Genomic DNA, 12,684 nt, shown 5'->3' with positions numbered 1-12,684 from the left:
TTGATATTTGATTGCTAGTCGATCGATCGAATGTTCTTTTTCGATTGATTGAGAAGCGATCGAGTACCAATCGAGCTAGGCAGATTGTTTTGTGACAATTTTTTAATTTTTTCGACCGATCGAGACATACATTCAATCGATCGAAAACTGAGAATTCTGAATATTTCTAAGTGTTTTCACATGGATAAAGTGCAAGGCTGTGTGTAATTAGATTATGCATGTTTTATAACTAAAAACCTTTCTTTTAAAACATCTAGTGGGAGAGAGATACAAGGGTTGCATCTCACGGCCTCCATTGCCGGTTCATAGTAGTATGAAATATATACTTTGTCTTTGTTTTGAACTTAGCATTCCATGCGGTGAGTATTTATTTCATGGTCCTACAAGATTGAATTTCCTGGTTTATAGTGGTTTGATCAAACACCTTGTCTTAGCCTTGAGCTTTGCATTCCATGCAGTTAGTGTTTTGTATCATGGTACTACAAGATAAATCTATTAAGGGAGATGAAATGTGGCTACACATGATTCTAGACAATGGTATACACTAGACTAAATATTATAGTATCCTCTATGTTGAGTTCTAACTATTATTATTTAGAGGCTAAATGTATAACGGCATATTATTAGTGTTTGATAAGAGTTATCATGATAGCACTAATAATGAGAATAGTTCTCAATCAATCATAGTATTTAATGTTCACTCTATGCTGAGGGATATTAAATATGGGATTGGATTGTCATTGCATATATTATATTATTGTTTTATTAAGGTTCCATACTATATGTTTATATGCTAAATTAATAATGTCCAATTTACTTATTATATTCATGTTTATTGTTTTCAGATTTGATCATGGCATCATTTAGCCCACTTGTTACTATTCTTAATCAAAATAAACTGATTGGATCCAACTATGTTGACTGGAAAAGAAATTTGGACATTATTCTTACTGGTGAAGAGCACAAATATATGCTTACCCAACCATGTCCTAGCTTTCCATCATTAGATGCTCCTCCTAAGGAAAAATAGCGATATGATCGTTGGCAGAAATCTAATGAGATGGCCAAGTGCTATATCCTAGCATCTATCTCAAATATTTAATAGCATCAAATGCAGGATGTAGAACTAGCTTCAGACATAATGCTATGTCTGAATGAGATGTTTGGTGAGCAAGGCCATTCTGCAAGGCAAAAAACTATGAGGTAAATTTATAATACCAAAATGACTGATGGCACTTCAGTGAGGGAGCATTGTCTTCGGATGATCTCTAATCTGAATACACTGGAAGTTTTAGGTGCCGATATGGATAGAGAATCCCAAGTGGATGTGATACTCCAGTCACTACCAGAATCCTTCAAGGAATTCAGACTTAATTATAATATGAACAAAAAGATTTATTCATTGTCTGAATTAATTAATGAATTGGTAGCGGCGGAAGACATTCTTGGTACATCCAGTGTTGATGCAAATATGGTTGAAGCTTCTACTTCTCAACCTAAATCGAAAAGCAAGGGTAAAAAGAAGAAGAAGAAGAAGGACTTCACCAAGCAAGATGGTAAACAAATTACTTTAGGAGTTGCCAACAAAGGAAAGAAAATCAAAGGAAAGCATCTCCATTGTGGTGAGAAAGGACATTGGAAGAGGAATTGTCCAAAATTTAGAGCTGTCAATAATAAGGATATGAAAAGTTCATTCCTCCTTGAAATATGTTTAGTACAAAATCCCACGGATTCCTGGTGTGTGGATTCATGTTGTACTAATCATATCTGCAATTCTTTGCAGGGGTTCAAGGAGACCAGAAAGCTTAATGAAGGGGAATTGTTTCTTACTTTGGCTGATGGGAGCAGGATTCCAGTTGTAGCTGTTGGAATGTTTAATTTATGCTTTGATTCAAAGGTTTTAATATTGGAAGACTATCTATATGTACCTAATGTTCGTAGGAATTTAATTTCTACAACTTATTTAGGTAAACATAGATATTATGTTATCCTGAAAGACAATGTTGTAATAAAGAAGGGTAAAATGTTTATTTGTTCTAGCAATATTGTTAATGGTCTTTATATTTTAACTCCTGATAAGCATGAATTATATAATTCTGAATTAAATAATAATTCAAATGTGAAATCATTAAAGAGAAAGTTTCCTTCTACTAGTGATGCATATCTTTGGCATTTATGTTTGGGTCATATTAATTCAAACAGGATTCAAAGACTAATCAAAGATGGTCTCTTAGAGCCATTGGACTTTGATAGATTTCCAGTTTATGAATCTTGTTTGAAAGGTAAAATGACCAAACGACCTTTTAATGCAAAAGGTAGGAGAGCCCAATATTTGCTAGAACTAGTACATTCAGATGTATGTGGTCCTATGTCAACCCAAGCAAGAGGTGACTATGAGTATTTCATTACTTTCACTGATGGTTACTCTAGATTTGGTTATGTGCACCTAATGAAACAGAAGTCCAAAGCCTTTGAAAAGTTCAAAGAGTTTAAAGTTGAAGTTAAGAATCAATTAGGTAAACGCATAAAGACCATTCGATTTGATCGAGGTGGCGAATACCTTCTTGGGGATTTTAAGGATTACTTAACTAAAAATGGGATTATATCCCAATTGACTGCACCTGGAATTCCACAACAAAACGGTGTAGCAGAAAGAAAGAATAGGACTCTTTTAGATATGGTTAGATCCATGATGAGTTATTCGACTCTACCAATTTCTTTTTGGGGATATGCCTTAAATACTGCAATGTATCTTCTAAATTTAGTGCATTTGAAGTCTGTTCCTAAAACACTTATAGAGTTGTGGATTGGGCGTAAGCCTAGTATGAGACATCTTCGTATTTGGGGTTGTCCAACACATGTGTTAAAAGGAAAGTTTGACAAGTTACAGTCTAAAACAGAAGTGGTTTTCTTTGTAGGATATCCAAAAGGAACTATTGGAGGTTTGTTCTATAGTCATAACAATAATAAAGTATTTGTTTGTACATATGCCAAATTTTTGGAAAATGACTATATGAATGATTATACTCCTAGAAGTAGAGTTGTTTTGGTTGAAATGAATGAACCTGTAATTGAACAACCAATGGATGAAACTAGGGATGATGTGGTTGTATCGAATACACCACAAGATATTACTCATGAGATGACTAGTACACAGGTGCCTCGTCGTAGTGGGAGGATTGTTAGGTCACTTATAAGATTTATAGGTTTGGGAGAAACTTATAAAGCTATCTCAGAAGAAGCCGACACTAATCCTTACACTTATGAAGAGATAATGAATGATATAGATGCACATAATTGGGTCAAAGCTATGAAATCTGAATTAGATTCAATGTATTCCAATCAAGTTTGGGATCTTGTAAAGGCGCCTAACAGCATTAAACATATTGGTTGCAAATGGGTTTACAAGAGGAAGAGAGGGATAGATGGAAAGGTTGAAACCTTTAAAGCAAGGGTATATACAAAAAGAAGGTATTCATTATGAAGAAACCTTTTCACTAGTAGCAATGCTTAAATCTATCAGAATTCTCTTATCCATTGCTGCTCATTATGATTATGAGATTTGGCAAATGGATGTCAAGACTGCATTTCTTAATGGCAATCTTGAAGAAGAAATCTATATGATGCAACCGAAAAGTTTCATAGCAAAGAACCAAGAGCATATGGTATGCAAGTTGAAAAGATCCATTTATGAACTTAAGCAAGCATCTAGGTCATAGAACATCAAATTTGATCAAGCAATCAAGTCATTTGGTTTTGAACAAAATCTTAATGAACCATGTGTGTACAAAAGACATCAAGACAATGTAGTAATGTTCCTAGTGCTTTATGTTAACGATATTCTACTCATTGGAAATGATGTAGGGGTAATGTCATCAGTAAAGGTTTGGTTGTCAAGCTAATTTGATATGAAGGACTTGGGTGCCGCTAACTTTATTCTAAGGATTAAGCTTTGGCGAGATCGCAAGAATAAGATGTTAGGCTTGTCACAAGCTGGATATATAGATAAGGTTCTAGAACGGTTTAGCATGCAAAACTCCAAGAAAGGATTATTTCCTTTTAGACATGGAGTTCCTCTATCTGATGAACAAAAGCCTAAGACTCTTGAGGAAGAAAATATGATGAGACAAGTTCCTTATGCTTCTGTAGTGGTAAGTCTCATGTATGTCATGCTTTGTACTAGACCAGATATTTATTATTTAGTTGGCATGGTCAGCCGATATCAATCAAATCTAGGACCAAAACATTGGCAACCTGTAAAGCATATTCGCAAGTATCTACGGAGAACGAGAAATTATATGCTTGTTTACAGGTGTGAGGATTTGATACCTATTGGCTATACAAATTCAGATTTTCAATCAGATCTTGATTTCAGAAAGTCCACTTTAGATTGTGTGTTCACCCTTGGAGGTGGAGCCATAAGTTGGAGGAGTGTTAACCAATCTTGTATTGCTGGCTCCACCATGGAGGTTGAATATGTTGCTGCTTATGAAGCGGCAAAGGAAGCTGTTTGGCTCAAGAAATTCCTTTTTGATCTTGGTGTTATGAGAATGGAGCAAGTTCCTATCACATTGTTTTGCGACAATAGTGGAGCGGTTTCACAATCCAAAGATCCAAGGAATCACAAGAAAGGAAAGCACATTGAAAGAAAGTACCACATCATTCGAGACATTGTTGCTCATGGAGATGTAGTAGTAGCAAAGATTGATAGTTCAAATAATCTAGCAGATCCCTTTACCAAAGCCTTGTTTCAAAGGACTTTTGAGTCATATTTGGAGGGAATGGGAGTTAGATTAGTGCACAATAGTTTTTAGGGCAAGTGGGAGATTGTTAGGATTAGTGCCCTTAAATCCTATTGTATGATGCTATGTATGATATTATGTATGACTTAATGTTGTGATTAATAAAGTTGTTTTATTATTATCTAAAATGATGGTAACATAAATATTTTGACATTATCATATAGTCCATGAGATGCATAGTATGTTATTTATATGATTTAGTCACAAAAGATATAAGTCACAAGTTCTTTGTAAACTCAGAATTTTAGTTCATAGTCGGTGATGAAATTGAGCATTTCATCTGTAAAGACTATAACATATCAATTAAGATGATTTGTCTTAATCATGGAAGTGGAGACTTCTAGTTGATATGTTAATATGTTTTAAGAGTTAAGGCATATTAAACTGGACCGCTGTGAGATTTATTATTCTCCTAACGACTGTCAAATGAATAATAAATCTCATGACTTTTATTTACATGAAGTCTTAATCCTGAGAGAATAATGGACCTGATCATGAAGTGTAGGTTGCTTTGATATATCAGGAGTGAGATTTAAAGTCACGATCAAAACCTTATTATGTTGGGTAGCCACATTTAGTGTTGATGGAACATGTAGTCTTAAGATGGAATTGATAATCTCTTAATGGAGATATAAAATATTTCCTTGAGATAAGTTTAATGGGTTTGGTTATTTAGAATGTTAGGCCTAACTATTTTAGTAAAGAATTACTAAAGTATATATTTATGAAATTGGATTTCATAAATATATGATGAATAACTTAAAGGATTAAACCGGGTACTCAAGGATTAAGATGTAGTAATCTTCAAAGTGGCAGTCTACATTCATGACTTTGTATTACTACAAATATTTTATGAAGGGGTTGTATGTAGAATAAAGTCTTGAGATATAATTTATTAATAAGATCTAGAATGCAATTATATTTATATAGTGGTATTAAATATAATTAATGGTAACTTTAGACTTGTCAAGAGTTGACAGAAAAGCCTAAGACCCATTGGAGCTAGTGTCTTATTCGTTCCCTTTTGGCCCCACTCCAAGCCACATACTAAAGCCTAATTGGAAAGGCCCAAAAGGCTAGCACAATTAGATAACCAGTTATAAGGAAAGAAACATAAAGAATTTTGTAAGTGAATAAAATGGTTTGTATGTGAGTGTTGGACACTCTAATTCTCCCTTGAACACAAACATATAAACTGATTGAGAGACCACACTTCTTGGGCATAAATGGAATTGAAGTGAATATTAAAAGTGTACTCGAGTACTTCTAATATTTTGTTTTGAATTTCACCGCACCAAGGTACACTCTCTTGTTCTTATATTCTAAAATTTACATAATACATGTTATCAATTGCAAATGAAATAGATTCATTAATTTTCCGTTGTGTATGTTTTGTATGCGATGCAAACATGTGTTTTTCCATCATGAAGTGTCTCCCCCCATATATGGATGTTGGGTTATCTGATTGGGGTTTGAAGAGTCTCCCCCCATGTGTGGATGTTGGGTAATTTAGGATTTCTGTAGTATCCTCACTCCATATATTGTATCCTGTTGTGGACGTCATGCCCATCAACTCTTCCCATGTCATCATAAAGCATTCCGGTAGGTCATAGATCAATTCAGACAAGTCTTCTTCTCCTTCCTCCTCAAAAATCAAATAGTTGATCCTTGGTCCTCTCCCAAAATTGTGGTTGGGCAAGGGGTTGTTGGTAATATTAGGCCTTGTAGTCGGTGCAATCACCTTGGTGTGTATTAAATCTTGGATTGCATGACAGAGATTATAACACCTGTCAGTGTCGTGGCCTGTGCCTTGATGGTAGGCACACCTTTTACTCACATCAAACTTTGCAGGTAATGGGTTTGAGACTAGTCTTAGGTCTAAGGGTTTTAGTAACCCTTTTGTTTTCAACTTTTCAAATACTTGACTCATCGGCATATAAAGTTCATGAAATTCCCTCTTAGGCCTTAGGGTGGCCCTTGTGATATTTGCATTGGGGCAATAAGTTAGTATGAATCAGTTTTATATATATTAGATACTTATGTAGTTTTAGAGCTAGAAGGCCCAAAATTCTTTTTAAATTTAGGTGCATCCTCATTCTTTATAGTCCCATAATTTATTGCATCCTCAATCTGAGTACCAGTAGCAATTAAAGCTTTAAAATTTGGAAAGTACTGAGCAAACAAATATTTATATTATACAGGTAACAAGTTTTTTACAACCATGGTTAATTGCTCTTCCTCATTCGGATTCATCATCTGTGTGGCTTTGGACCTCCATTTGGTAATGAAGGCGGAAAAGGACTCCTTCGGCTCTTGTTTAGTGGTCTCCAAGTCTCTTCTTGTTAGGCCACCTTTATATTGTACTTGTATTGGTTATAGAACTCCCTGCAAATGTCTCCCCAGTTTCTAGTTCTATTGTCTTCCATGTTGAGGAACTATTTGAGGGCGGCTCTAGTCAAGGTGTTTTGGAACATTTGTGCCAACATTTCTTCAGTAGCTCCTAGAGGCTGCATAGTCCTCCTGTACATCTTTAGGTGGGATTTGGGGCAACCAGTGCCATCAAACTTGTCCAAGACTAATATCTTGAACTTTGGGGGCAATCTTACGTTTGGGAAAAGAGAGAGTGATTGATAATCCATGAGGTCTTCCATCCTGCGTGCCCTTTTTATCATCTCCTCCATCTTACTTATCTTCTCATTAATCTTCTTCTCACTCTCTGAAATAGGGGAAGTCTAATCAATCTTGTTTTCCTTTTGACCATCTTTAAGATTCTGAAACTGCTGTACCACAAGGTTCATGTCTTCCCTCAACTGAATTTGGCTTGCAACCATAGTGTTTAGTAGCTCTTAAGTACTCGTTGGCTCTTCAGTGTTTTTGCTGCTCCTCTCCCTCTGCCATGGTGACAGAGTCTTCAAATTTCTTGTGGGTTGGGTTATCTTGCAAGTCAAACACGGGGTTAAGGTGTTGTAACTGTGGGGTGCCTTCTATACTCAAAGGCTTCAGTATTGTGATAGGCTTGGAACTGGAACTGTTGGCTTGGCTATCATTCTTGGATTCTCTTTGGAGTCTTCCCTTTGATCTTGACCAAATTTTCCCCTAAAAAAAGGCTTGATTGGGTCAAACAAAGCTAGGTCCCCATCTATATAAATCTATCAACCAAACAAACACACACAAAATGCAATGCAATTTTAACCAAACCGGCCTAAGGATAGGTTCTAAGTCATTACATTGTAGGGTGTGTTTGTTGTTTTGTTGTTTCCCATAGCTAGGACATTACACCTCCCAACTTGTAATGTAATGAACATTACGTTGGTCCGAATGTCATAGTCTATCCTTTTTAGTCAACAAGAAATAATCCAGTGAATTTCGGCTCTGAGTTGGTGGGTTCACCACTTGATACCCAAATCTAATGAAGACCGGTGATCCATGGTTACTACTTGAGATTGGTACATGCATATTTGTTGTTTGATGGCACACACTATGACAGTTAAGGAAAGCTTTTAACAATCAACAAGGCATTTTCAAATAAGATATTATACAGACAATACATAGACATAAGCAACCAGACAAACAAAAACAGCTTACAAAAACAAGGGTATTTAATTGGTCATTTAAAGTCTAATGTGAAGCTTAGCCCTCGACATCCCCAGCGGAGTCGCCACTGTGAGAGATCAGAGAAAACTTGGGTGCTCTCAGAAAAGGGGTTAAGGCATCAGCACCTTCCCTTTTCAGGATTATGTGTAGAGTTGCCACTTATTTTTTATATAAAAGAATAAGAAAAAATACAATAAAAATTCACATGTCAAAAATAACTCAAATTTCATTAATTGATTATATAAATACAATTTGGTAGAATATCTTTACAAGACTTTGGTCCTAGATACAATCTATGTAAAAAATATACAAAACTTTGGTCCTAGATACAATCTACCAAGAACCAAATAAAGCACTAGTTCTAGAAACCTAAAATTCTAAGGTTTGGGGTCTAGGTTACAGGATGGGAAGGTATTAGGCACCCACCCTGCTCAGTCATAGTCTGGTCTTCTAGACTTTAAATGACCATTAAATACCCATATTCAAAGTATGAAACAATATGCAACAGATGCCATGTCAAATCCTAGATCTAGGCTTAAACTTCTATTTAAGAACCTTAGATCTGCCAGTTTATTTTATGTAAAAAAAGGTTTAATGGGAATGTTTGGCAAAAAATTTAGATTTGAGTTTTTTTGTGAAAGAAAGAGAATGAATTTTTAATAAAAATTCAAATCTAGTTTAAATCCTTTTGTGGGGCCGGGGAATTTGTGGTACCGGCCCACTTTACATTAGGGCCCAAGACCCAGGCCGAGGAGATCCATTGTCGAGGACGCATAATGAAAGCCCCAAAAAGGCCCAAGGATGTGGCCGAGGACGATCTCATGCTCAGCATCCCCCAAGACACCTAAAGAAAAAGGACGAGTTTAATGCAGGGACAGGACAAGTGAAAAAGCTGCCAATATTGTAATAAAGAACTCTGTGTCTGACAGACCCATGCTCTTCACCATGCTATTCAAACTTTTACGTCTACTCCCAACCACTTTAGGTATGGGCTGATAGGACAAGTCTCCATCCCAGAAGGTAAAACTTACACGTGGACATTGGAAGGGAGGTAACTACTTGTATAAAAGGGAAGAAGAACCCAAGAGAAAAAGGGGGGCCGAAAAAATGGGAGAATGAGAAGAACACTAAGCTCCTCGGACGGGGTCCGAGGACAAAAACCCCATAGGATGCATTGAGGAACGGTTTTGTCAGTCACGCCAAGTCCACCCTCATACGAGCTTCTATAAAAACCACGCCCAAACCGCTGTCCAGTGACCAAGGTCCAGCCTTTCAAGCCCACACTCTACAAATCATATTGTTCGGGCCCTTTATATTCGAGCCCGATATTATTCTTGGGTCCTAAATAATCGTGTCCCTACACCTTTAAATGTGAGAGAAAAAACTGATTTTTATTTTGAAAACACCAATTTTTGTGAAAAATGCAGATCTGGTTTTTACTTAAAAAAAAGGTCAGATTTTTTTATTTGAAAAAATGCAAATCAGATTTTTTATTAAAATATAGACCAGATTTTTGAAAGAAAAATACATATAAGATTTTATAAATAAAATTCTACTCAAACTTTATAAATAAAATTCAAATCTAGTTTTACTTTGAAAAAGAAACAAAGAGAAAAATGCAGATCTAACTTTAATTTTAAAAACATGGTGAAAATTTTCAAATTTGATTTTAGTTTAAGAAAAACATGAGAAAAATTGCAGGTTTGATTTTAGTTTAAGAAAAACACAGAAAAATTACATATCTAAAATCTTAAGGAAAGATTCAACCCCAGAACTAGGCATGTTCATCAATTAATCATGTGAAAATTTTTGAAAGCAAAAGAGATCATGTAATAACATATGAGAAACATGGTTATCTAAACATAAAAGAAACAACATCACATCCATGTAAAATAAAGCATATATGAAAGCATGTTATGGAAACAAAGTTAGAATTATACCTACATGAACTTAATCCACTAGTAGAGAACTATCATAGAGATCAAAGAGAGTGAATTTCTAAGGATTTAAGTGAAGCCTCTTAGCAAAAAAGAAATTCCTAATGCAAAGCTTCTAAAACTTCTTTAACATAAGGGGAGAGAGAAGTTAGAAAAAGGGTCCTGATTTCTTATTTTTGTTCCCTATTTATAGAGGTTTGGTGCTTAAAAAATAAGCTGGATTGGATCAAATACGAATTAGGTTGCATTCTTATCCCTAAAAATTCAAAATGGATGCATTTTATCTTGATCAGAACATTTCTAGGCCAGGCCTCGAAGCTGTGCCAATCGGCACTCCAAGAGTGCTGATTGGCACTCTTAAGTGTCGAGCCCAATTCCCAACTTTTGTTCGATCTGGACTCTTTTTTAGGGATTTTCTGAGTCAGGAATTGCACCTGGACGTATTTTTAATTCGTAGTCTAAAATTAAGCCCTTTTATTTTGATAATCAGGTCCTTAAAAACAATAATTATCTAATAGATCAATATTCTAAAAAGACTTAATTATCAACAATTCTCTTGTTATCTGATTATCCATTTTATTCCTATGCAACCAAGTTTATTTTTGATAAAAACCAACAACCAATCACACAATTATTTAATTAATTTTAATTGTTTAACCAATTAGAATTAATTTCAATTAATCACACGTGATCGGCTTCACCCCCATATAATGCATGCAAACCGTGAAAACTTGATCTTGTGATATCTTTCAATCCGACAGTCCAATTTGGGAATCAGGCATATCGCCGTGACTGTTAGAATCTCAAGATCATTTTTATGATATGCAATGAATAATTTAATGCATGTAATGCAACTATGATTTTTGGGTATTTGAAATGGTCATTTTAGTCATCTTCCAGAACTAAATTATGGGTGCAAAATCAAGTGTCTACATCGAGAATTTTCCCCCTCTACACCAATGTAATTCACAATTTCATAAGGTCACTATGGTTCAAGAATTATGTATTGATCAACTATGATTATGGAAGAACAAAGTTTAAGAGTAATATACTATAGGAATTTAAAGAAGCTCACATTAAGGCTCTATTGATCAAAGAGAACTTTGGGGCTACCAAAAAATAATTAGAATAATATTTAAAAGTAATGGGAATCGAAAGAAGGAATGTGTTGTGTATAGCATAATCTACTCTACCCTTGCTTAAAAGTTACTTTGGGTTTTTTTGTGCGTTTATGTGTGTATGTTTGTTTCTTAAAAAAAGAAAAAGAAAAAAAGAGTCATACAAGATGCAGTAGAAGAGAAGTATTTATAAGATAAAGGCAGATGCGGACTTGCTTTGAGGATTCATGAGTACTTGATGGATCTCATGGCTATCTTGCCATGCATTAATAAATATTTGTCCTCTCAAGTTTTACCTTGCCAATTCTAAATATATTTAGTTTTTTTTTTTTTTTAATTTATTTTATCTATTCCCATTGTTTTGTATTTTTGTCTTTGTTTTTTCTGGTAAAATACTATTTTGGTCCCTAAATTTTACCAAAATATTTTTCATCCTTAAATTTTAAAAAGTTCTTTTTTGGTCCCTAAACTATTGAAAAGTTCGTCTTTTGTTTCTTAAACTATTGAAAATGTTTCATTTTTCATCCTTAAAATTTTAAAAATATCTTTTTTTTTCATCATTAAAATATTGAAAAATGTTCATTTTTATGTCCCTATTTTTGTCTCTAAACTATTAAGAAAAACTAATTACAAAGTTTAAGGACAAAAAATATATCATTTTCAAATTTAGGAATGAAAAACAAACTTTGGTAAATATTTAGGGACCAAAATTAGAAAGTCTAGGAATTATTGAATGAAACTTTGTACATAAGCCGTTGCAAACAGGAAGAGAACTTATAATTGGGGATCGACAAACTGGATCAAAGCCAACTTGATGTACCTTGGTCAGATGACCAAGAAATTATGCATAAAATTACAAAGAAATGTGGTACATAATATAGCCAACATAAAACAAGAAAAATCACAACTTAACAATTTCAAATATATGTTGTTAACTTTACTACGATTAGGTTATCTTGGCATGAATTTTGTCATTTAATATCTAAAAATCTTTGCTTCTTGTGTTATTGAAGTGAGAAGAAAACCTCAATCATTTATCATTCAATTTGCTTGTATGCAACTAGATAAAAGGAATTAATTGCTTTCTTGAGACCATTGTATTAGAATGGTGTAAAAAGTATAGGGGGCAATTGCAATTAACCCACCTTTGGTTAGACCTATTTTAATAATGCTTACTCATGGTTAAAAAGTGTTACATAATCCACTTGAGATGTCCTCTTTTAAACGGCCGTA

This window comes from Quercus lobata, chromosome 10 (genome assembly GCF_001633185.2).
Source record: "Quercus lobata isolate SW786 chromosome 10, ValleyOak3.0 Primary Assembly, whole genome shotgun sequence".
NCBI lineage: Eukaryota > Viridiplantae > Streptophyta > Magnoliopsida > Fagales > Fagaceae > Quercus > Quercus lobata.
Note: the sequence above shows the minus strand (reverse complement) of the source record.